The sequence below is a fragment of the Sturnira hondurensis genome, unplaced genomic scaffold, assembly GCF_014824575.4.
Source record: "Sturnira hondurensis isolate 20B ecotype Veracruz unplaced genomic scaffold, ASM1482457v3 Scaffold0021795, whole genome shotgun sequence".
Lineage (NCBI taxonomy): Eukaryota > Metazoa > Chordata > Mammalia > Chiroptera > Phyllostomidae > Sturnira > Sturnira hondurensis.
The window spans coordinates 3,551,165-3,578,280 of NW_028094426.1; the positions used below are offsets into that span (position 1 = coordinate 3,551,165).

At 39.0% G+C, this 27,116-nt stretch overlaps 1 protein-coding gene across 1 annotated transcript in view; it reads left to right on the forward strand.

Annotated features, from left to right (window-relative positions):
• The window catches only part of SOX5 (SRY-box transcription factor 5), a 929,721-nt gene that overhangs the window by 38,046 nt on the left and 864,559 nt on the right, over positions 1-27,116 (forward strand). The gene's annotated exons all lie outside the window — the stretch shown is intronic.

The window sequence follows — 27,116 nt, forward strand, 5'->3', positions numbered from 1 at the left end:
CTTCTCTGGTTCCGCTGTACAAACTGTTGGCGGCCTAGGAGAGGCTGACCCCCGCCAGGAGAGGCTGGTGCACAAGGTCCTGCTGCTCATGGTACCTGGCTTGCTCACATGGTACTTCACCCATCTGCCCGTCTCCTGTGTCACCAGATTTTCCCTGTCTACTGTATCTTCCCCATCAAACCACCGACTTGTTATTCCTTCCATTTGTAGAGGAAAAACACACGTTTTGTACCTCTCCTCTTTAGCTACTCCCCATTGGTCTCCATCTGTTTAAAGAATTCCTTGAAAAGTCTTATGAATGTTCTCCAGTTTTCCCCTCAAAACCACTCCCAAGGGACAATTGCTTTGATCGTGCCACTGAAACTGCTCCTTATTTAATCAACAGTGGCCCCCAGGTCGCTCTGACAGGATCACTGGACAGTTCTCGCCTTCCTCTACGTCAGCGGCTTTGCAGACTGTCATTTACTCTCGATGCCTCACAGCACGCTTTTTGTTGGTTTCCATTTTTTATTTCCCTTCCACCTGCTAGCTGCTGCTGTTCTTTATTAGGGCCCTGTTTATCCCTGTAATCTCTAAAACACTGGTGTGTCCCAGGGCTTAGTTCTTGAACTGCATCTCTTCTCTATCAAAACAAGTCTTCATCTAGTCTGACGGCTCTAAATGGCACACATATATGTTGATGACTTCCAAATACGTAGCTAGAGCCCAGAGCTCCTTCCTAGACTTCAAACTCATATATTCCCTGCCTATTTGACATCTCTCCCTGAGTGTCTCATGGTTGTTGTAATATAATAGCGACAAAAATGAAGTCCTGGTCTCCTTCCACCCTATACCCCCCACCCCACTACAGTCTTCCTCCCCTTAGTTTTGGCAACTCCTTTCTTTTAGTGACGCAGGCCAAATCCTCAGTCATTCTTAAGCATCTTTTTAGTGTTCTAGTCTCCTTTCTTCTGTACCTTTAAAGTATACCCAAATTCTGATTGCCTCTTATCACTTTCTTAGCTGCTATCATAGTTCAAGCTATTATCCTCTCTCATTTGGGTTGTTTCAGTCGCCTCCTAACTGGCATGTCTGCCGCCACCATGGCCCATCTCTGGCCAATTTTGAACACACAGTCAAAATGCCTATGGTTAGGCAGATCACGTTATTCTTATGTTCAAAGCCTCCAGAGGTTTCAGTTCTCTTGTGGATCAATAGCCGTGTTATTACCATGACCTACAAGGCTTAACACTTCGGAATTGCCCTACGTGTCTGTCCTCGTAGCCAAATACCATCCCTTTTGCTAATGGCCTTGTCCATACTTCCGGTTTCTGAAACCCTCTTGGTGTTCTTCCAGAGAGTGTTGGTGCTAGTTGCTCTTGCCCCAGGTATCTGCATGGTCGCTCGCTCTCCTTTCTGTCTTTATTCAGGTGTATTACTTAGTGAGTTCTTTCCTAGACACCCCATCACTGTGCTACCCCTCTCCAAGAACATGCATCCACACCCTCTTCCCCTTTGCTGCTGCTTGCTTTATTTTTCTCCTCCACTCTTACTGCCTTTTGGAATTTACTATATATTTTCTGACTTCTCTTGCCTCCTTCAACCAGAATGTAGGCTTCTCTGAGGAGAGAAATGTGTATTTGTATGCTCTGTTCATTGCTGAATACCCAGACCTTACAAGACTTCTCAGTAAATATTTTTAAATGAATGAATGAATGATTGAATATGAAAACATTCTCTGGACCAGAGAAAAATTAAAGTTAGCAAACATTGTACAATGATTTAATGAGATTGGATTTCATTTCTAGCATTTCAGGATGCAATGCCATGTTCAATATTCCAGCTCAGCCTTGTTTCCTGGGCATAAAACCAGTTTAACTTTGAAAGAATAAATATTTTCTTTAAAAAAGAATAAAGATTTTTACATTGTCTCTTGGAAGTATGACCATGGAAATCCTACATCCTCATACCTTATTTTAAGGAGTTAGAAATACATAAAGGAACTATAGAAGATTGCTTATAAGCTTCAGAAACTTTGTTTCCTAAATATTAATACAAATGGCACGTTCAGGAAGTAAAACAATTTAATGTTTTTTTTTAACTTTCAGGTGTAAAAGAGAAGCATATGGTTGAACAGAGATTGCTAATGAAATTGAAGATATTTAACATTCATTAAAACTTTAATTAACACCTTGGAAAATTCCATAAAATGATACTCTATGTAAATGGCTATGTGTGATGTCTGTGAGCATTGTCTTACCCGTTTTACGGAGGGAAGAAGAGTGGGTCCCCAAGCTGCGTATGGTAATGATGTTCCCCAGCTCTGGGTTTGTTCCTGGTGTTGCTTACTAGTGTCAATCATGCCGGTTTGAGATGCCAATATTCTAAGTGTATTTGGCTGAGACATGAGTGATTCTCCATATTTTCTGGAGAAAGGAAAAACTACCTTTTAGTTTCTTATTTTTTTTTTTTTGACATTGTCTTGCTTTAGTAACTATGGGAGAAGTTGAGCTTTAACACGAAGCATTTCTAACCAGATGTAAAATCAGTTTTGTTCAAAAGCTGGTTAACAATCGTTGTGATCCGTAAGTCATGTGTAAAATAAAGTAACACTGAAAGTTGTGAGAAACTCATTTTGGGGCAGGTTCAAAACAGCGGCTTGCCCCTTCTTCCGTGTGTGGTGACTCTGTTTTCTGTTTATTGAGGTGAACTCAGTGGTTTTCTTCTTGGAAATATGATAGTTGGTATAAATAAAATTTCAGCACTTTCATAGAGGGACAGTGACTATACGATTTTTGTTATTAATTTTTGAGTCCTGATAAAAGACAGCTATTTAATGTTTGGCTGAGAGAGTTGTGGTACAAATATAAGTTTACCTACCTGTTGCTGATTTCTAAACCTGGGCTTGGGAATGGTAAAAGACATAGAAATGTGCTTTCTTTGATGGACATGCATTTTAGTTGTTATTAGATGACATGTTTGGTCAGGGTTAGACATCCATTTGTGGTCCAGGGTCATCATTAAGGGCATGGATTCTTTCCCCAAGTTTAAAATCCTCAGGGACTACTGCAAAGAGTACATGAGCCCTTTTGTCTCCTATCTGCTTATGGTTATTGCATTTAACTCCCTCTGCTTCTCTCTTCTGCTGCATTCTCCCCCTCCCACCTCGCCCTCTGCCCTTCTCCAGTGAGTTCTCCGTGCTTCTGGGCTTAGCTCCTATACACTGGGTCCCAGCCACACCCAGCGAGTGACAGCCTTCCTCTCGTCGGGCTGTATGGTTAGTTGTGTTATGAGTGATTTAAGGTATTCTTGGAGATTTCCATCTTTAACATCTGTTCAGATTTGTTAATTTGCCGCTCAAGGTGTCTCCTCTGTGATGAAGTGGGAGCAAGACAGGAGGGAATGGGACTGGATGTTGCTGCTGTTTCAGGGGCTGAGGTTTGCTGAACACTCACTGCATAAAGGAGGTGTTATTATTATTGAAATGACTAAGTATTATTTTAAAGGATCCGTTTTAATAGGCCTGCCTTTGAAAACTAATGTGTATTTTAGGTACAGTATTTAAGTTCCTTGGAATAGTTTTTTATTCTCTTGTTTATTGCTTAGTAAGTATTAAGATTTTAAATTTTTCTACAGATGAAGGAGTTAAAACATTGGAACTAAAATATAAAAGCTCTAAAGACACAAAAAGAACAAATTTATATTATTATTTTTATCTTTTCTGGTGTTAGGAGCCTAAGTGTTTTGAAGCTGAAGCATAAAGAATGGAGGAAGAAACAAAAAATTACACTGAAAATACTAATTAAGCATGAATGTCGCCTGATTTATAATTCCATGTACAGAGATTATAAAGAAGAAATGTAGCTCATGAAGGATGGGATGCTCTAAAATTATAATTCTGACTATATAATTGAGAATTATCCTACTGTGAAGGAAAAGGAGTTAAATAAAAGTGTAACGATATCAGGAGCTCTCTGGTAAGTTCAGCATTTAAAGGAGTAAGTATCCAAGATGGAAAAAGGGGTCCAAAGCTAGGACTTGTGGAGAAAGGCAGGGACTTTAGGAGAGTTAATGATCACGGTCATTTATCCACACATTCCAATTCAACAAGCATTTGTGGGGAGCCTCTTCTGTGCCAGATTTTCTTGTTTGCACTGTGGGTCCTAAAACGGTAAGAGGTTTTCCTCTCAAAAATCTACTATGATAACACTGGACTAGGATATTAATAATTGACATACCAAAGGAAGGACTTCTCCACCCCTGTTTTGTTTAAAAAATAGAAAGTGGAGCTGTAGTATACCTAGGTGGAAGTGTGAGCCCAGGCTGCGAGAAAGAATAGAATGAGAACTTCTTAAAATGAATTCAAGCTTCCAATCTCAGGCAGAAGTATATTTGAGCTTACAAAAGAACGTGCCTATTTTTTGTGAGAAAAAATGTTAGGTAAATAATAGCATGAGTTGTTTAGGTAGGTTGTTGGCAGGTAGAACAACTGGACTGGTAGGTAATTGATTCATGGATCAGTGTTAATGGAATGTGGACTCTGACCTGGCCCTTGTCTTTGAGTATTTATCGACAACCTCAGTAAAAGCGAGCTTACTAGATCTTTCTTCTTTTAAATTATATTTTATTGATTAAGCTATTACAGTTGTCCCAGTTTTCCACTTTTTACCTCCCACCCCTTCCAGCATCCCCCGCTCCCACAGGCAACCCTCACACCATTGTTCATGTCCATGGGTCCATTGTTCATGTATGGGTTCTTTGGCTACTATATTCCTGTGCTGCCCTTGACATCTCTGTGGCTATTCTGTGACTACCTATTTCTATTTCTTAATACTCTCACCTCTTCACCAATTCTCCCGTAACCCCTCCCATCTGGGAGCCATCAAAATGTTCTCCATATGTGTGATTCTATCTCTGTTCTTGTTGGCTTATTTTGTTTTTTAGATTCAATTGTTGATTGGTATGTGCTTAGTGCCATTTTATTGTTCATAGTTTTGGTCTTCTTTTTCTAAAATAAGTCCCTTTAACACTTCATGTACTAACTAACTGCTGCTGGCTGGTCAATGGTGGGGGGGCGTTTAGCCAGACCAGTCAGCTGCAGGGACTGGCTGTGACCACTGACCACCAACCTCTGTCCTCCATGGAGGATGAGCTGTGCAGGGACAGGGTAGTGATGTTCCAATGGCGTCTCTAGCTGTCCACTGAATGTGCAGGTTCTGGGGTTTCCCGGGTGGTGTAGGCCAAGGTTAGCCACCACTTGTGTTCTAACCAGGACCACCCTGCAGGAAATACAGAGCAATCTGCAGGTGACTTGCTACTTGTGCTGGGCTTGGAGATTCCCAGGTGAAGCCAAACTGATTCAAAGCTGGCTGCTATTAGTGCCCAGCCTGGGACTGCTCAGCTAGAGGTATGGGGGCTGGTGCTCACTGAGGTTGCTTGTTACTTATTTGAGAAAATTTAAGCAGATGTGAAGCCTGAGCTGAGACCAGACTTTCCTATGAAAAAGCCCCTGTTACCAGCTTGGGTGGGCCATACGTTGGATGGAACAGTGCCTCAGGGAATCTCCAGGGTGGGGCAAGTAGTGTTAGCCAGGTTGATGGAGCCTCAGATATGGCTCCAGCTTGCTGTTTCTGTGGCTCTGTGTGGAAAGCTCAGAAAAGAAACAGTGGCTGCTGCCCACCTTTCTGTCTGGGCGAAAATCATCTCCCAGCTCTTACCCTGTTGCCAGACACTTCAGCTCCTCCATGTTTGCCACTGGTGCTTTTATAGCTGCTCCCCTGGTGTTGGAGCTCAGTGGGTGAGTCTGAGTAAGTCTGTGTGTGGCACCTTTAAGAATGACTTCTCCAGTAGTTCCTTTTACCAATGCATACCTCACTGGTTTTGTAACCAAAAGTTATGGGGACTTTGCTTCCTGGAACCCTGGGCTGGGAGCCCTTGTGTGGGGCGAGGAGATGAGCTGTGTTTACCTACACCTCCATCATCACCAGCCATCACCCAAGACTTCCAGCTTCCTAGATCTGTAGAGAACAAATCTCTCGGATGGGTAGCTTATATATTCAATCAAAATGATCAGGATCCAATATTTAGATAAATGTAAAATAGTATATAAGACTAAAATAGTAGAGGCTCTCCTGAGGTAGTTCCTTGGGGGAAAAAAGGAATGTGAGGTTTAAGTGGTTAATAAGCCAGGGGTCTGATGGTGTTATTAAAAAAAGAAACAATAGGTTAATTGCCGCAAGGCCCAGCTGAAAAATTTGAGTTGGTCCAAAGGCCCAACTAAGGACATCACAACTGTCTTCAAATATTTAAAGATCTTGTGTGTGGAAGAGATAGATAGTATACTTGCCTCGTGCTGCTTTCAAAGAACTGTCAGAAAGATAGATGAAGATCATCTTAGTGCTATGAAATGGAAAACCTCCAAAACATGTAGTTGCCCAATAAGGTGAGGGCCCCAGTGTAAAGCCGTGAACATTTGTTACGGAGGAAAAGGTGGGTCGTTTATGTTAGGACAGGAATTGTCTTAGGAAATCGTTAAGGTTACATGTCTTTTCACATCTTTGAAATTGTCTAGTTCTGTCATTTCACAAACCTGTCATGACAATTTGAGAAGATAAGAGGAACTCGTTCCAGGAAAAATAATATGCAGATGAGCGGGGCATTAAAAAAACAAAACTGATCAATCTCCCTGGCAATACTGAAGACTGTAATTGAAGTCCGAAAGGGGCACGACCACAGCATTTCTCCTGCGAACACTCTCGTGCTCTCCACAGATGAATACAGAAGTGTGGAATGATACACAGTGGGCCCAGTCTGAGCCCTTGTGTTGGAGAGGTAAAACGCAGACATTTATTGGAGGTCCCTTGAATTATCCCCTAGTTTTTTGCTGTTTCTTTGATTAGAAGAAATACTTGCCAGGCTGTAAACAACGAGTTTCATTTGGGAAACCAACAATCCTCGCTTCTGTATTGAGGTAAATATGGAGGTTTCATTTGTAAAAAGAAACCATATTGGGTTTCTAAATACTTAAAACCACATCAACTGTTGCTCAAATTAACCTCATTAGGCTTACCTGACATACATACATACATACATACATACATACATATATATGTATGTAGTTTCTTGACATAAATATGTATATTTATGTCAAGAAAACACAGAAAACTCTGGGTGGGTATAGTCGTTGGCTGAACAGAGTCTACTTGAGTATAGAAATGATTCTATACACTGGGATACAGAATTTGGGAAAGACCTGAAAGATAAATTAAAATGAAATTTCTTATTTTTCAGATGCACAATTGAGTTTTAGAGTTATTGAATGACTTATGGAAGGCAACTCTGCCAAGTTAACTAGTAACACAGTTACTAGTTAGAAACAATGTTAAGATTAGAACCCAGCTCTTATGACTTCCAGTGAACCCACATCGCTTTCTATTGTACCACACTATATATTGTTTTAAACTATGCTGAAGGTATGTATTGTGTCAAAACACAGAAAGAAGAAAGAAGCATATATGCACATTGTTTCCACTTAGTTAAAGGTATTATATTTAAGTTTTAAGTTGTTCAGTGTTAGTAAACTTTGATCTCTAGGAATTAAATGAGTCAGTTGTAAAACTTCTGGTGGAAACAGACAGGATGGAGGTAGGATCCTGTGGTTAATTTCCAAAAGAATTTCCAGTCTATGACAGTTTAGCAACTTTCCTAAACTATGTAGATTACTACTCCAGTAGGAGACAGATCAAGTACTCACGTTTTAGGATAGTTTTTAAGCTGGGCAAGTGTAAGACTTCCGAACAGAACATCACTTTGCCTAGGTTGATTTAGGCTTCTGAACTTCCAGCAGAGAGGAAGGTCAGCATGCTTGAATATTTTGCTGCAAAGTCTTTGAGTGACAATTTTTTGAAACAATTTTTTGAAACAATCCTTATGATTGTTTCGTTTATTCTGCCCTGTTATTGGAATGTAGATTTAAATAGTGGTTCTCATTGTTTCCACAATAGTTGACTCATATTGGGTTTAATCACAATAATGAATTGTCAGTTAAAATGTATTGCAGTGATAATTTCAATGTGTTTTTTATTGAGCAAATTTCAAAATGAGTATCTAACTCACTAAGATTTATGATGAAAACCAGATATGCTCCAAATTGGTATCCACACAGACCCCTGTGTGTTGTTTATCGGCGGGTAAGTGGGATGGGCATGGAGGAGGGCATAGGTGAGATAAAGGATGATGGGTAGAAACTTGATATAGGGTGATGACCACACAACACAATATACAAATGATGTGTTATAGAATTGTACCCCTGAAACTTACAAAATTTTGTTGACCAGTGTCACCCCGATACATTCAATGAAAAGGAAAGAATGCCAAATTGGTAGTTGCAAAATAGTCATGGGAAGTAATGTAGCATAGGAAACATAGTCAATAATGCTGCAATAGCCGTGTATGGTTCTGGTTGGGGTACTGGAAGTATTGAGGGGACACTGTGTAAAAGTATGGCACTGTCTAAGCACTAAGCCGTATACCTGAAACCAATACAAAGCAAAACTGAAAAATAAAGGAGATATTTTTTAAGGATCTATTTTTAGTTTTTGGTAGAATTAACTCCAAATACCACACACATCTGTTCCATCAACTATAATTTATGTATAGTCTAAAGTGTAGACCTCTTTAAAGAGTATATGTTCACCAGTTTAATGGGAATCGATTACAGTACAACAGTATTGCATATGAAAAAAATCAGAGCTGCTCAGTAAATATTAATTCCATTAAGACTTTGAAAAGTAATCTTACTCCTGAAAATATCTTTAGAAATAATCAAATGGATGCAATTTAATATTTTTGGACTATTCCTGATAAGTAGTAATTCCTATGTTCATGCCATGTAAATGAAGAGATTTAACATAATCACAGGACCTTGGGTATTATGGGGAAAGAGGTGTGAATAAGTTCAGTGAAACAGGAATAGGTTATCAAATTAATGTTAATTTAGAAAATTAAAAATCATGAATTAAAAAAGTAATTAGGGTTACTGAAACTCAGAGTCAAAGGAGAAAAAAATTTTCTGGTTCATGCGACTTTGGGGAGGAGGACGGCAAAGGCAAGGAGGAGTGGCTTGGAGGTTTGCTTGGAACCAAGTAGTTACAGTAATTCATTGCATGTCTTCTGTGCGCCCAGCCCATCCCTGAGAAGTGTAAGTCACATTCCCCGGTCCTGTGAAATGTGCTTTCTTTGGGAATGGAGACAGAGGAAGACACTCATACCTGAAGCAGCTGATTATAACTGCCTACAATTTGTGTGATTGTGAAAAAAGTGGGATGCACCCTAAAGATGGTCCCTCGTTCTTTCTTCCAGCTAGAAATACCTATTGTTCACCATGAGTGCCCGTTTCCTGGGACCAGCTCCTGATTGGGATTCATGATACAGGAAATGTTCGTTGGGGCCAGGTCATCTCCTCAGTGTTCTGCTAGTGACTTCCGTGTATCCCTTCTCTTTGGATCTCCTGCCTTGGGCCTGAGACCCCTTGATTGTAGTTCTGGCTGGCCATCAGAATCATCTGTGGAGTTTTAGAATTCAGAAAGTATCAGAATTTCTGGGGCTGTGGCCCTGACAAGTGTATTTTTTTGAAAAAAGACATGTACAGTGTTTTGGATAACTTTGTCCAATTTCTGGTACCAGTGATCTGCATCTCATTTGCTTATCTTCCTGGTCCTTGCTTTCTGCCTGGTTATTCTCTTCATGCCACTTCAATGAGCCTTCCTTTAGGTGTTTAATTTGATTTGTCTTAATCAACATTTGGGGGCACATTCTTTTAGGATCATTGAAAATCTAAAAGTTGGAACCAGTTGATTGAGGTATAGCGAAGTAGAACTCAGTCAAAATTCTCTGCCATGTGTATAACATCCATTCAGGTCAGTGGACATGTATTTATTCCCTCCATCATCATTGTGTGGAATATTCAGTTTTTTGTATCTTTAGTTTTTGTTCTGTAATTGCTTCCAAAACACATTGTGCTTGCCTGTGGGTTGACTATCGACAGTAAGATGAACAAGTGTCTATTTCGAACATGAAATGAATGCGCTTGTTTCTTTAGCTACCAGATTGTGAGGTTAATTTGCAAAAAGTGATTTGAGTCTTTTTAGATAATTTTTCAGATGTAGTAAAGAGAAAACTTCTTAATCAGATGACAAGTTTCTTATTTGTTCTTAAAATGGTTTGGGAAGCCATTAATACCAGTTAAGTGAAAAGAAATCATGAAATTTTTAAACTAAACTTTGTGGTTGATATTCTCAATGTTTGTCAATGAAAGATTGGGAATGTCAGATGCATTGTCTTGTCTTTATGACTGTAAATGGATTTCTGGTTCTAATATTAAAGTACTACCATTCTGACATAATTTAAATATGTAGAGTAGACAAGACCTAAGTTAACGGATTTGCTGGAGCAACATGAACTAATTGTTTAGTTATTTGCAGGGCCAAGAGCATGACAACATGCACAAGTGCAGAGCAAATACAAGTGAGGGCCTTTTTATAGCTTGATGACAAGGTCAGCTCATTGCACATCGGCGCATCTTTCTGACTTCCCATAGCTCAGGAGAGTTGGTACTTGATGTTTTCATGATTACTTGCTGGCTTGATGGCATTTTGGCTAACATTATTAATTACTCTTTATTCCCAAAGAATATTTTAGGACTTTATTTATTACTCTTTCTTGCATTTGTGAACTACTGGCATAAGTAAATGCTGGGCCTGACATATTCCTTCATCTGTCATCCTTTGTTCATTGCCATAAATGTCCTGGTTATTTTTCTCTTCATGAGGTCCATCACTTTCACTCTGAAGCAATTTAGAGACAGCTTATAGAAAAAAATAAAGGTGGGAGAGAAAATGGGGATGAAGCAAAGGAAAGAGAGTGAGTAGAGCAGATGTCTGACATAAAATGTAATGGATCTCAAAGTGGGCACTTGGCTCTTACTATCTGCAGGACATTTTAAGCCAAAGGACTTGCTTCTATAGATTTTTAGAATTGAATGCAACTATAGAGATGCTATAGATACAGGCTTTATTCCAAAAGGGTAAAGGACATGGTCACAGTCACACAAGTAGTGGCATTTTGTGTCTGCTGACTGGTCATCGTGCTGCTACTCATCTTTATTTTTAGGGTGACCAGAGTAGCTCATTTGCCTCAGAGATTTAGGAAGTCTAAGATCTTCAGATACCTCAGTTTTTCCCAGCAAATGGGCCTTTTCCAAACCTGCTACATCCTTTCTAGAAATTCTCTATTCTTTCTGTCTCTGTGGCTGTGTTGTCTCTGTCTTCCCTCTAGTCTGAACTTCATTGTTTACTGCCTTCAAGGGACCTCCTTATGCTTTCACACCTTAACATTGTGCGTCCAGAGTTCTGCCCGTAGTCCATTGTTCTTTGCCCTTTTTGTGTTCTCTTTGGGCAATTTCATTCACCATTTATTTGGTTCTTATAGAGGGCCCCGCACCATGCTATATACCATGCTACATATCAGAGAATGACAAACACAACTGTTGAGCCATTGAATGAGTGATCTTAGCCCCTCCTGGGGCTTCAGCTGCTGCCCAGATTCTCAGCAGTCTTGAATCCATAGCTCTAGTAGTGATTGATGCCCTGAGGTGTATGTATATAACTAGCTCAGAGGACCCACAGAAACGTCAAATTTAATGTGCTTATCATGGACTTTATCCCTTCTCTTTTCTTCTCACCACATTTTCCCCAAAATCCACTTTTCCTTTTGAGTTGCATATCTCAATGTCAAAGTCACTTGGCCATTCCTTCAGAAAGTTGAAAGTCAGCCTTGATTCTTATTTTCTTTCCCTTCCAATGGCTAATTCCTGGTCTCTCTGCTTTACTCCTACTGTGTTTTACTCGTTTGTTGTCCATTGCTTTCGGTTTTGTAGTAGGCTCCTAATTGGACTTCAATTTCCCCAGCTTGATCCTCTTACTACCACCTTCCTGAAGTCCGCTCTGCACTGGGTTGCTGGAGTGATGGTCTAGACTAGACTATAATCTAACCATGTAATTCTCTGCTTAAAACCCTTGCTAGGTTTCCCATACCCTACAGTGGAAAGCCCAAGCTCCTTAGCTTGGAGCTCAAGGTTGTGACCTGGCCTTCCTGTGCTCCTTACCCTTTATACCCAATTGTTTCCTGCTCTCTGATGACATCATGCTCTTTCTCGAGTCAGAGTTCCTGCTTATGCCATATTTTCTGCCCAGCACATGAGACTCCAGCTCATGTCTCCCTACGCTATATCATTTGACTGAACTTAAAAAATTATTATGAAAATTTTCAAACAATTGCAGAAGAAGAGGAAAAAATACAAAGAATTCCTGCATTCGACGTTAAGATTTTGATACCCTGGTTTTTTATTCTTTCCCCTCCTTTTTTTTGTACAAGTAGAAGCAAATCCAAGATAGCACAAAATAACACCCCTACTTAAATATGCATCTTCACAAATGTGGACAATTTCATATATAACAACAAAGTCATTATCAAACCTACCAAAGTTGACAATAATTCCTTGGGATTATTTAATTCCCCAAACATACTGAAAATTTCCAAGTTGTTGCAAAAGAATCTTTTTACAATTAAATTATTTGAATCATGATCCAAATAAGTATCACATTTAAATTTGGTTAAGTTTCTAATTTTCTCATAAGAAAACCAGTTCCACAACCCTCTTTTACTAATGCTGTTTTCTTGTGGCAAAAACAAGGCCATTCATCTTATAGAGTGTTCCATACTCTGTATTTATTTATGTCTTCTTGTGTATTACTTAACTTGTTTCTATATGTACCGTACTTCCTATCAATGGCAGCTAGATCTAGGAATTTGATTAGATTAAGTTTCCATTCCCTTCCTTCCTTCTTCCCTGCTTCCTCTCTTTTAGGGGGTTAAGAGTGATCAGTGGGTTCAAGTGCTGACAGCCTCATCCCTCACTTATAAAATTCACCATCAATCATTGTGCAACTAATGGCTTAATCCTGTGGTGATTACTGATTAAATCAATTATTTTATTAAGGGTTGCAAAACACTAATTGTATAATTTTATAATTTCTTTCATAGTTACCAGTTGAAACTTTTCTATAAAGCAGAATTTTTACAACTAAGAATATTTGGTTACCCTGAAATAAGGTTGGAAATACCAGATAAGACAGAAAAAAAAAAGCTTGTATTTTTAATTTTTTTTTTATTACTTGGCTAAATCTCAGCCATCCTTCAAGACTTAGCTCAGGGGATTTCCCCTATAGGAAGACATTGTTAATTCTGCAGCCAAACGAAGTGTTAGTTTCTCTTTTCATGAAATGGCATACTTATGTCTGCCATTAGCTTTTTCACAGTGTATGGAAAGTATCATATTTTTTAACCGGAAATTCATTTGACTGTAGATTATTTGGTCTAATGCAATGCTACTGAAAGAAACTTGGTAGAATACAAACTACCCAAATAAATTGTCCAAAATTATCATCACATATCCTTTTCCTTTTAAAAAAATATATATCTTATTGATTATGCCATTATAGTTGTTCTATTCCCCCCCTTTCATTCCCCTCCACCCGCACACTCCCTCCCCCACCATTCTCCCCCCCCTTAGTTTATAACCACTTGTCTCAAGTTCTTTAGATCCTACATTTCCCCTACTATTCTTGCCCTTTCCGCTATCTATTTTCTACCTACTGTCTATGCTATTTTCTGTACCTTCTCCCCCCTGCTCCTCCTCCCACTCCCCTGTTGTTAACCCTCCATGTGTTCTTCATTTCTATGGTTCCACTCCTAATCTAGCTGTCCTCTTGGTTTGCTTTTGTTTTAGGTGTGGTTGTTAATAACTGTGAGTTTGCTGTCCTTTCACTGTTCATATTTTTCATCTTCTTTTTCTTATATAAGTCCCTTTAGCATTTCATATAATAAGGGCTTGGTGATGATGAACTCCTTGAACTTGACCTTATCTGAGAAGCACTTTATCTGTCCTTCCATTCTAAATGAAAGCTTTGCTGGATAGAGCAATCTTGGCTGTAGGTCTTTGGATTTCATGACTTGGAATACTTCTTTCCAGCCCCTTCTTGCCTGGAAGGTCTCTTTTGAGGAATCAGCTGACAGTCTGATGGGCACTCCTTTGTAGGTGACTGTCCCCTTATCTCTTGCTGCTTCTAGGATTCTCTCCTTCATTTTAGTCTTGGCTAGTGTAATTATGATGTGCCTTGGTGTGTTCCTTCTTGGGTCCAACTTCTTTGGGACTCTCTGAGCTTCCTGGATTTCCTGGTAGTCTATTTCCTTTGCCAGACTGGGGAAGTTCTCCTTTATTATTTGTTCAAATAAGTTTTCCACTCGTGGCTGTTTCTTTCCCCCTTCTGGTACCCCTCTAATCCGGATGTTGGAATGTTTAAAGATGTCCTGGAGGTTCCTAAGCCTCTCCTCATTTTTTTGAATTCTTATTTCTTCATTCTTTTCTGGTTGGATGTTTCGTTCTTCCTTCTGGTCCATTCCATTGATTTGAGTCCCAGTTTCCTTTCCATGACTATTGGTTTCCTGTGCATCTCCCTTCATTTCAGTTAGCTTAGCCTTCATATGTTCCTCTAATTTGTGTCTATAATCAACCAGTTCTGTGAGCATCCTGATAAACAGTGTTTTGAACTGTGCATCTGAGAGGCTGGCAATCTCTTGGTCGCTTAAAGTTATGGGCTCTGGGACTTTGAGTTCTTCTTGAGCCATCTTTTGAACTGTTCATGCCTGTTACGTAGCAGGATTGGAGCTCTAGGTGTTCACCAGAGCAGGGCCACTCAGTCACTGGGTTGTGATGCTATATGTGGGGGCGGGGCCAAAGAGGAGCAATGGCGGTCTTGTCTGCTGCCTCTCGCCGCTGCTGCCGCCACAGGTGCCGCAGGTGCCGCAGCTGCCACCGACACCAGGGCCGTATGTTTCGTCCCACTACACGTGAGTGTGCCACCGCCGTCAGCCCTCCACCACTGGGTTCGCCCGCTGGGGCCTCTGCGGTCCACCTCACTGTGCGTGAATGTGCGACCTCGGTCAGTCTGCCCCACACCCCGACTGGTTCTGGGCTGCCTGCACGCCTAGGTCTGGGGATCTGTCCTGCCCGACCCAGCTCCGCTGCTGGCTCCGCCTCTCTTACCGTCCCCATTGAACGGTTCGTTGACTTCCGTATAATTCACTTTTCTGTTCTTTGGCTGTGTCTTTGTTCTCCAAACCTTTGTTCTCTTGCTGCTTCCAGGATTCTCGCCTTCATTTTCATTCTGCCAAACCTTTGTTGTATTCAAATTTGGTTGTGGGAGAAGGCACAGTGTTTCCACCTATGCCTCCATCTTGGCGGAAGTCACATCTCCTTTTCCTGTGAGGTAGTTTTATAAACTTGTGTGTATCTTGGAGCATTTTGGGGTATTTTCAGATTAAAAAATTTAGTTAGTTGTCAGCTGGCTATGCTTACTTAGTATTTCTGTAATAGTTGAAGCTTAGAGACAATATAAATGTTTTAAAATGGGACCTTGCTTAAGAAAATTATAGTATACCAAATAGTGGAATAATATACAGCTATTAAAAATAATATTCTGAAAATGTAACTATTGTTAAGTAAAGATTTCTGTTCTATTATGAAGTGATAGAAGATTACAAAAAATACACTATGGTCCCATTAATCTTTATATCACATATAGAAATGTTGCCTTACTGTTATTGGTATTACTATTCATACCATGAGGAAAAGTGTAAAATGTGACTTACAAAGCAAAAAAAGTATGGCATCAAATTATTCTTAACGTTTCCATAAGTAGATATGAAAGTGCAGGATGATCACACTTGGAGGAACCCTCAGAAAGCTGCACTGATTGGTGGAGTGCTAAGCTCATATCTTCCAATGGCCACCATGGCTCAGGCTCAGGAGTCCTGGGGTTGGATAGCAGGGGGAAGAGGTGAATGCATCCTGACTCTGCTCCTTTGCTTGCTTGTAAAAGATCTGAAGGACACATACTAAGAGTGATCAGTGTTTCCCTAAATGGTCTGGACTCTTGGCCCCAAACGGAATGCAGAATATGTTGTCTATATGACAACTTGTAAATGGTTGTGGTCTAAAAGGTATTATTAAGACTAGATTTGAGGATTTGTCCTGATGAAATGATTATTAATAAAAATTATATATGTGGAGAATTGTGGTCCATATTAAATTAGAAAACCATGATATACAAATGCACTTTGTAAATGCTATCCTTTCAGGATGTATGGTCTTCCTGCTGTTTATGCCTCGAATAGGGGTTCTTAAACCAGGGGCTATGGCTTCCATGAAATTGTGTGTAAAAATTTAGGTATATGTCCTCTGTGTGTGTGTGTATGTGTGTGTGTGTGTGTGTGTGTGTGTATGTGTGAAGACACCATGACCTTTATTAGATTATCGTAGGTGTCCATTATTTAAAATAAGTTTCTTGGTTTTTGTGCCTAGAACTGAAATACAACAGGTTTCTGTCCTTACAGAATTTTGGAAACATCTGCCTGACCTGAAATTTGATTAGTAAGTCGGCCTTGTACACATAATGAGATAAATTCTGATTTTTCATAACTTCCATTTCTGGTGTGAGTCTGAAGTGTTTACTGTAAGAGAGTCTTATCCCAGCAAACCCCCATTTTACCTTCTTTCATTTGTGCATGCAATGTGACCTGCACATTAGAAAATATATTTTGTGTGTTTGCTGCTTGAAGTAATTACACCATTTCAATTAATATTCTGACTTTTTTTACTAGTTCTGAGCTTTTCTTTTTTTCTATTGATGTTCAAGTACAGTTGTCTCCATTTTCCTGCCACCACTTTCCCCATCCCCCCACCCTCAATTCTTCCCCTGTTTAAACTAGCTCCTTATTTTCTTATCTAAGTTATATTACTGTAATAATCCATAGATACTAAACAGATGGGGTAAGGAAAATACCACACTAACTCAGGGATCTAAGGAATACAAACGGGGAATTCTGTCCTCCAGAAGTGGAGCAGGAGAGGCAGGGACTCGGCTGACCAGAAGCGACAGTGAGTCAAAGGCTCAGATCCCAGAGGTGTAGGCACTGCAGTGGGTTTTTGTTTCACTTTTTAAAAAAAGATTTTATTTATTTATTTATCTTTAGAGGGGAAGGAGAGAGGGAGAGAAACATTAATGTATGGTTGCCTTTTGTGCATCCCCTGCTGGGAGTTGGCCTGCAAGGAACCGGCCTGCAACCCAGGCATGTGCCCTAACTGGGAATCGAACCGTGATCCTGTGGTTCGCAGGCCTGTACTCAATCCACTGAGCTACGCCAGCCAGGGCTCGTTTCATTTTATAATAAAGAAATGGGAAGGGCTGTTAGCGCTTTAAGGCATGTTAAGTTAAATGAGTCATGTGTTGGTACCATTCATTTACTCCAAAAGATAACATTTAGAAATTCCCCATACTACTAAAGAGATTGTAGAGACTTAGTATCAGATATGACACTGAAATCCCCAAATTCAATCTCAGCTTGACGATTTACCTTGGATGACATGCTTAACTCTTCTGTATCTCAATTTCCTCATCTGTAGTCATTTAACTTACTTCATAATGTTCTTCTGAGAATTAAATTAGTAAATATATATGAAATGCTAGAACAAAATGCCAGAATTGTGTGCTTCAGCTGCCCTGGAAGGAGCTGTGGAAGAGGTCCAGAAACATGGAGGGCAAGAAATGCCTGTGAAAATAGTGGTATGTGTTCGTGGGAGAAAGTACCCACCCTCTGCTTGCTGACCCTTACCACCATATGCAACGCACAGAGACCCACAGCCCTTCATCTTCCAGGTATGGGAGTGGTAAAATCTTAATCTTCATGATATATGCTATTACAATAATGTTTGACATAAAAATTGATGCACTTGTAGGGCATGTGTTGGAGAAGTTGTGTAATAATCGCCTGTAAAATAAAGAAAAAATGCTTTTGATTCACTTGGCTGGTTGGTTGCCTCAGGTGTAGAGGAACTTAGCTCTGTAGCAGTGGTATGATGCTGTGAATAGGTTTTTGTTATTGGAGCACCTGTTTTTCTCTGGGTGTTTACAAAGATCTTATGGTTAGGTCTTGTTTACCTTATAGCTAAATATTGACATATTCAAAAGAAGTTCCATGCTAAAAGCATGACACACACTGACTCTTAATTTTTTCAGTTGTTACATAATTCAATAACAGCTCAAGAAACCACCACCTTTTTCTTATTTTTAATTTCCATAACATCTGTTTGCTTATATTGATCGTATTCCTCTGACAACTTTTTATTTCACTGTCTCTCTTGTTTCTATGGCTTTTTTCTTTTTTCCAGATATAACTCAAGGTTTTCCACATTGCAAGCTGTCATTTCGAAGCCCAGTACTGATATTAACAGGTATTTATCTAATTTAGCAGTTTGAGTCATTGTTTCTGAAGCTTATAAAATAAATCAACAGCGAACAGGGCACAATGGGGCTTTCTCATCTTTTCCATATTTAGGTATCAGTTTACGATGTGGTCAGATCTCAAATATTTTACTAGTGCCACAATTAAATCTTCAAGTCTCCTGCAAAGATTCTGGTTTTTAGTGTCTCCTTATTGGTATTTCTTTCTCTGCACAAGTTGCCAGCCCTGGAATTGAGAGGCAATACTTGAAATAGTTTTGATTTTTCTTCCCTCATCTACACCTCATCTTATCTTAGATGCAGCATGAAAAAAAAGTGAGAGCAGTCAGAGGGGCTGGAAATATTGTAATTGCACCTTTTTGGATTAGCTCTAGGCTCAGTTTGCAAGGCTCTTTAATCCGCTCACTCATCAAGGTAGATATGAACTCAAAGCAGATCAGGTTTTGTGTAAAAAAGAAAAAAAAACCCCTAAATTTAGAGTTCATATCATTACCTATTGTGAGCAAAAAGAAATGAGTAGATTCTATTTGAATGTTTATGTATACACTTTATTTATATAGTTCTCCACTATTTTTGCACTTGTCATTAGTTTTGAAAATATGGTGGATATTTTGAAAATAATGTACACATGCTTTAAATGTTAGGTTTGTCATGAAAGAGGTTGTGGCATGCTTGTATTTTTCTGTCATATTGTTAATTCTTAAAATAGCTTTATTGACATATTTTGTTGATAACTATTTTTACTCTTAAAAATATATCTGCGAATTAGGTATAGTTTTAAGCAAAAAGGCTTTTAGTGACCTGAACTTTTTATATATTTTTTAAAATTTTATATTTTATATTATGCTTAGGAACCTACAGTTTGTTCTGGGCTCCTGTTTAGAAGAGTGACCATCCATCTGGTCCTGTAAGAATAAGCACAGTGCAACCGTTGACATGGCGTAGAGTCTGGTATTCAGTTTAAAGATATAATTGTTGAACATATTATGTGCAGTAACGACTGGACTAGTTCTGTGTAAGAAATTAGATTATAAGTTAGCCAATTTAATTCAACTAGCTATTAATTATATTTTAAAAGACTGCTATGAAGCAAAGCCACAGGAAAATAGCTCTACAGTTAAAGAAAGTAAATCATTTCTTGTATGTTCTCCTATAATTTGGCTGGAAAAAGCTTTGAATTTTTAATCGGAGAAACAAAAAAATGTAAAGCGTTCAGTCTGGGTGGCTGTTCGTTTAGATTGGTGATTCTACAATTGGTTTTAGCAGCTTCATTGTAGAATTGCTGATGCTATCTTCCTTTGGACCTATGATTTTTTAAAAAAGATTTAATTTTAAAACGATTTTAGACTTACAGAAAAGTTACAAAATAATATAGAGTTTACTTATAGCCTTCATTCAGCCTCTGCTAATGTTAACGATTAATATAACCATAGTATAGTGATCAAAACCAGGAAATTAACATTTATATAATATTGTTTCTAAATACGTACCTTATTCTAATTTCACTTAGTTTTTACTAATGTTATTTTTCTGGTTTAAGTCCTAATCTAGAATCCTGCATTGCATTTAGTTGTTGCATCTTCTTAGTCTCCTTTTGTCTATGACATTTCTTTAGCCATGACCTTGTCTTTCATGATCTTGACAACTTTAATAATTACTGGTCAGTTACTTTGTTGAATATCTCTCAGTTTAGGTTTGATTTTTCCATGATCAGATCAAGGATATACACTTTTGATGAGAATACTCCAAAAGTCATGTGTTTTTCTCAGGGCATCATGGGAGGGGTATACTATATTTTATGGCACTAGTTTATGTTAATCTCGATAACTTGGTTGATACCTGCTGCATTTCTTCATTGTAAATTTACTAGTTTCCCCCACTGAATTAATGAATGTCTTTGGAGGAAATACAAGATATTATGCAAATATCTTGTTTGTTTTGAACTTTTGCCCACTGCATGTAGCACCCATCAGTAGATCCTGCTTGCACCAATAATTATGGTAGTGTTCTAATGGTGATGTTGCATTTCTTCCATTTCTTTGGAATTTCTCTGTAAGGAAGAGCTGTTCCTTCTCCCCAGTGTATTTGTTTATATATTCAATGATTAATTTGCATCATCTATAAATCACATAAATCCTATAGTGTGGACTAGTGGATATTTATTTTTATTTTGTGATTTGCAGTCTACTAATATCTGTATTATTTTGTTGCTCAGCTTCTTATTTTTTTTGCCTTTGGGAACTGTTCAGGTTGATCTCTTGTCTTCTTTTAAGAGGTTCCTGTGTTATTTGTTTATTTATTGTTCTAGCACTTTCTTATTTCTGGCACCAAAAGATGTTATAGGCTCATCTTGTACTTTTCCTGACTCATCATTGGAATCAGCTACTTCAAAGAGTCCCCTTCTACGTAGCTACATAACTCTGAAGAATGGTGGTTCGAGACTAAGATCTTGTCCTATGAATTTGTAAAAAAGACCTGTGTCTTCAAGAGCATGTTAAAAACAAAGAAGTAGTAAATACATAAATCAGAATATTTAGAAGTGTGTAGCTGCCCTCAGGAAGGTGGTTTCCAAGTAGTGGGTCTAGGGAGCCAGTACCAGGTGGAGGGTTCTCTTCAGGATGTGAAGACATTGGAGAGCATTGCAAGTGGGTCTTTCCCCACGATGACCTAGAAACACTTGTAAGGATCTTTACTTTTTACACACAACCCATTTTCTTTTTTTCCTGCTTACGACATCAGCTAAGAATTATACCTTACCAGTGAGGAAGTGTATTTGGTTTTGCTACTACTTGAAAGTTTGGGACCTGTAACAAAAGCAAAAGCATAATGTGACCCGTTAATATAAACCGTCAGGTTAAAAGTTTTGTATGTGCCTGTTTGGGTTGTCGGAGTGTAGAATGTGTCTATGTTATTCTTCCCTGCACTAGGTCCTCTCAATTGCTATAGTACACAAAGGCCTATGTATCTACATATACATACACATATATACACACATATATATATACATATATATATATACACACACACACACACACACACACACATGCATGTTGCCCCTATCTTGGCCTCTCATCCCTGACAACAAAGTGGGCATCTTCATGGACAATAATGCAGACTCAATGAGATCACAACCTTAGTGCTAAAACTGCTCTTAATGAGGTGCTGTGTATGAATTAATTAAATTAGCTTGCCACTCATGTGGCAAGCTGTGTTTAGTGTTTGTCTGGTTGACTAATTTATGAGGATAAAATTGTGGTAGTCTCTGCCTTGCTTGTTTTCATCAAAGCGATGGGCTAATTTGTAATGAAACTTTATCAATCAGAGCATGCAGTGGGTTCACCCTCCCAGCTCTGACTAATGAAGTCAAGCTGTTTTTCTTTCACACACGGCACATCCTGTTGCCTCTGACGAGGGGCGGGGTGAAGGTGCATTGGCTGTAGATCAGTTCTAACATGGATTGCTTCTTGTCTAGTAAAGTGATAACCACCTTTCCTGTTTTCTGTTTCTTGGTGTGTTTATGGATTTATGGTTATCTTTTTTATGCAGGGTATGAATTTAAAGTGGAAAGTATATAAAAATGCTGGTTTCTATTTGTTAGGCGAGACCAACGATTGTACAGCAGCAGCTAAGAACTCTTAACAATGGGGGAGGGAATAACAGTACAACCGGCACAGAAACGGAGATTTGAAAGGCAGTGTTCTTTAACGTCGGGAAAGTAATGGAAGGTCAAAATGAAGCTCAATAGAAAAGCCATTATGAAAGGAAGGGGGAGAATTTGGCTTTTATGTTGCTGTCAGGATTTTGGATTTGTTTTCTTTTTGTTCTGACAAAATGCTTTTGGGGTGTGTTTTTTTCTCTTCAATTTCAAACAGTTTATACAAGTGTTATTTTAAACTTCCTTGTGTTTACATCATCATGTCTTTTAAAAAGACACTTTTTTCAATTTTGTTATCTGGGAAATTTTAAGGACCAAGCCACTGCTTGTTGGGGACACTTACACATACGTGCGTTAGTGTACATATTTCTACTTACACTGCCTGATATGGGAAAAAACGTAAGTATAGGGCAGTAAGAGACTTCATTGAAAGAGACTTCATTTGTAAGAGACTTCATTGAAAGTCTTTCCATGCATTTTGGTGTATTAGGGTGATTACCAGCCACTGATCAGTTGCCGCATAAAGATTTTACAGATACAAAAATGACACGAAGCTCCGTGTCAGACAGCTAGTTGGTGGCAGAAATGGATTTAGGGTTTTGAGTTCCGACTTCTGTATTGTCATCAGGCCACTAATCTGCTAGACTTTCCGGAGGAATTTGAGGCCTGAGGAAAGAAGATGCCAGAGACGTACTTCCAAAGAGATGAGTCACTTTGGGTGGTTTGATATAATAAATCTGTGTTTATTTTGCAAAAGGCTTTTGAACAGATATTAGAGAAACAAATTTCATCATTATGTTCAACTTTATACTTCATAACATTGTACTTTCTGTTCCAATAGTTAACAGCACCAAGCACATAGTTCTTTTCTTCCTGTTCTCTTTAGAGAGTTTTCTATTTTAAAAAAGGCAGAGATTTCTAGTTTTTGTCACAATGGTTTAAAATGTCATTAGTATCTTTTACCTGGACTATTAATTCAGCCTCTAATCTTTCTAATGCTATGCTAGGCTTTGCCTGTACTACTTCCTTGCTGTGAAACATTCTGTGGATCCCTACTACCCACCGAATTCTTCCTCTTGACCCTGGAGACCCTCACTGTTAACTCAATCCGCCTCTCCTATGTTTGGATGTGCACCTCCCAAACTAAACTATCCTATCTTTCCTGAACATGCTCCAGACGTCTCTCCTCTGCTCATGTTATTCTCTTTCCTTGCAGGGCCCAGAGCACTCAGCTTTGCCACATCTCTTGGAAACCACATTTCTTATATGATTAGTTTAGTGCAAATTTTCTCGTCCAGGAGGTGCAAGAGCAAGGCTCCTGGTCTTATGGGCCTTGCCTTCTGGTGGAGGATGGGGTTGCAGACCATGAACAAGTAGATACAATGTAAAAATTCTCAATTTCTCATGGTAATACATACTATGAATACATTAGATCTTTGTGATGAAATTATACTTGGGGTTGCAGGGAAGAGAGTGTAGGCCAGAGTAGATTGAGTCATTCAGGGCAGGTCATTTCAAGAAGGTGGTATTCGGCTGTGACTTGAATGCAGAGGAGGAGCCAGCCCTGAGAAGATCTAGGAGAAGAGGGAGAAGGCACAAAGGTCTTGAGACAGGAGAAATCTTGGTGAGTTCCCAGAATAAGAGGAAGGTCAAGTGTCTGCAGCACACTGAGCCAAGCGGTTAGTAGTAAGATTCCCTGAGACAGCTGGGGACAGGCCAGTTCATGTAGGGATTTGGGAACCAGCACAAAGGGTGTTGATTTTCAGATCTTGGTAAAAGAGTTAGGCACAAGAGCTTAATGATCTGGTCTTGGCATGCCATCTCATTTACTTCAATTAATTGTATAGTCATTTTAAAGTAATGGATTATGAGCTTTTGGGGGTAGGAATGATACATTTAATCAGTTTTGTTCATAGATAAGAAGCAGTCAGTAAATATTTGTGGGATTGCTGAGGGATTAAATCAGGCGATTCTGAGAAATTATTGTCATAGGGGTTTGAAATTAATATTTAAGAGGAGCAGAAAGATTCACGATCATACTTGGCTCTTTACTGGTGGCCATGGTCATGGTCCTCGGAGGGAGGAAGAGGTGGAAGAGCATAAGCTCATATGATAGGCGCAGTCCAGCAAAGGGATGGAGTGTGGATTTGGGAGTCAGGCTGTCGGAGTAGAAACTGCAGTCTGTCTTTGACCTGCTGGGTCTTTGGAAAGTTGCTTAATCTCTCTGAGCCTTTGTTTCTGCACCAGTCAGGTGGTGGCAATGATATTATTTACCTTATTAGCCTGTCACGAGTCTTCACCGAGATCAGCCATGTAAAACCCTGAGAACGAAGCCTGGCACATGACGAAGACCCAACAAATCAATCCCCAGAACATTAGAACAAAGGCCCTCCCCAGGGTCATTGTTGTGAGGCCCTTGATGAAGTTCTTTCAGGCTCTCAAACCAATCCTTGACGTCCTTACCCCTTTTATCTGGGATTTTAGGATGATTCTATTGTTGTTGGAAATGGAGTGACTTAGTCTTTAAAAAATAAATAGACTCAAACAAACACTTCTCCTTTTTATTTCTTGTGTGGCATCGGAGAAATATATCTTTAGCAAATTATATATTTGGAGAGAGGGATACAGCATTTGGTAAAAAGTCATAATCTAAATACATCTTACTAATTTTCTTTCATAATTGATTCAACTATAAAGTTATATGAGAAACTACAACCTGACTTTAGCCCAGATGATAGACCAAGTTCTAGAACTTCTATTATTATATATATTAGCACTGTCCGTAGTGTCTTTGTCCAAGGACTGTGTTTGTTATAGGTGTAATGATTGTCTAACAGCTTCCTGTGTATAAAGTCCCAGGAAGTTCTGTGTTGGAAGAAATTTCATGCTTTATGGCACTTGTAGAAACCACACATGGGGGAGAGTTGAGCGTTTTCACCTTGGGAAGAAGCCAGTAGAACTTGTATATGCATAAAGAACAAGGTGTTAAGTGATGAATTCAGTCTATGTTCTTTGATTAAATTATGTTTTAGAAGTCTTATTTCAGGCCAGCTCATATGACATCAGCACAATTTTGGGGGTGCTCTTTCCTTTTAGTCTCATTAGTAGACTGAAATTTTGGATTGGAAAACGTGGTATAAACTAATGGTGGAATTCAGACTGGAGCTCTTAGAGGGTGTGGTTTATTGTTCCTTTTCCAACTCTTAAATAATTCTGAAACTTTGTAACCAGCCAAAAAGAAAAATCCCTCAAGGCTTTTTGTACAGTTGTTTTGTTTCTCTTCTGCTACTCCCAGTAATATTACATAAGTTACCTGGAAATTGTGAAGCTTGGGTATACTGAGCTGGAGGGTCAAAATTTCTGGAATTCTCACTTCCTTAAACATAAGAGTGGAGCTGGATAATTTTTTGGAAGATAAGAAAGAATCTGGGAGAAGTGTTAAAAGTGAATGGTACTTTCTGTAATTATTGTTCTTTCCCATAGAGGCAAAGCCAAGAAAGGACAGAGGCAAACTATGTCTCCAGGGATTTGTAGCTCAATTTGACTTTTTCAATAAGTTTGGGTAACATTTAAATAACTTCTCAATATTTAGGCATTACTCTTCCTTATAGGTATATTTGCTGGTGTAAGAGTTGCTTGAAAATGAGCAAAAGTCGAAGTCGTTAAGGTTCTGGAGTTCAAAAACCCATGCCTTCTGGATCAAAGAGGACGGAGAACACTGTTCCTCAGTTTTAAATCTCTTTGGTTATGAGATTAAGTTATTTTAAGTTTGTTCTCCTTTCAACAATTTAGAGCATTTTGGCATATTCAACTGAATTTATTGCCATGGAATAAAGTTATGGGATTTGCTTCATGTTTATTCTCAAACGTACTTTAAAAACTCAGAGTCATTTACTGTATTAATTTATAATACAAATTATCCAGGGTCAAATCCGAGTTCTGTCTTTGACTTTGTTAGAAAAGGAATCTCTTGGACTCCTACTCTAGGTGTAGGTCTGGAGACCCTGCTACACCCTCCCCAGTGCTATGGTTCTTTTGATTTTTATTCTAAATCTACACCTCTGATATTTATAAATGAATGCAATCTCAGGTGTTAGTGTGTGATGGAATATATTTCACAACCTAAAATGCATTCCTTAATCAGACCCTTGAACCTAATCCAGAAATGACTTGTACCTTTTTGATGTTGTTATTCTGGAAGTTGACCTCAGAGTAGCCATTGTTCTCAAATGTGCACTCAAACTGAAAAACTGACATCCAGACTCATTATTGGTTCGTGCTCTTTAATGAAGCCAGGTTAAATTATCTAGAATGATATCCATGAAGAGCATTTTGCACATTATCTTTCCCAAAGTACTTTCCTAGTATTTTACTTTTTGGGCTTATTTGTAGTTCTAAGCAGAGGAAGGAAAAAGAACAAGAGGAATATTAGAATATCATTCCCTTCAAGTCCTCTGATTCTGACCTAATTATACTGGCTTCTTGGTAAGACTGAAGTTTCCAGTGCACGGGCGCCGTACTTTATTCACGTTAGGTCCGTATTGTGGTGCAGTGTGCACAGTGCATCCAGTAGATAGTCAGCGAATGACTGAATCATGTTGATACTTTTTTCAGTTACAGCTGAATTGAAGAACTACATTTTAGTTTCTTGAGTAAATGCCAGGTTATAACTACACATTTTTGATAATGGTTCATTGGAAACAAGATGGACTTTAAGTCTTCCGTCAGAATCTCTGTAACGGAAGTGGCTCTCAGTGGCACGTCAGCAAGCGAATGTGCTGAGTGGCCAGGCTATCATGGCATCGGAGGTAAAATTGCTTTTTTAAGGCAAAGACGATACAGCACGCGCTAGTCAGATCCAACATTCATGGCACTCTAGTCATAACATTTAGGGATGAATCTGTGGAATTCTGTGACTAATTCTGAACCTAATTCTGTAGCAACACTATTTTTCAGTATTTGTTTCTAATACACTGATATTGAGGGAAAGAACAATCAACTTGGTCTTACACTATCCTGGCCTTTTCACTCTGTTTGTCATTAATGTTTTACAGGAAATTGTG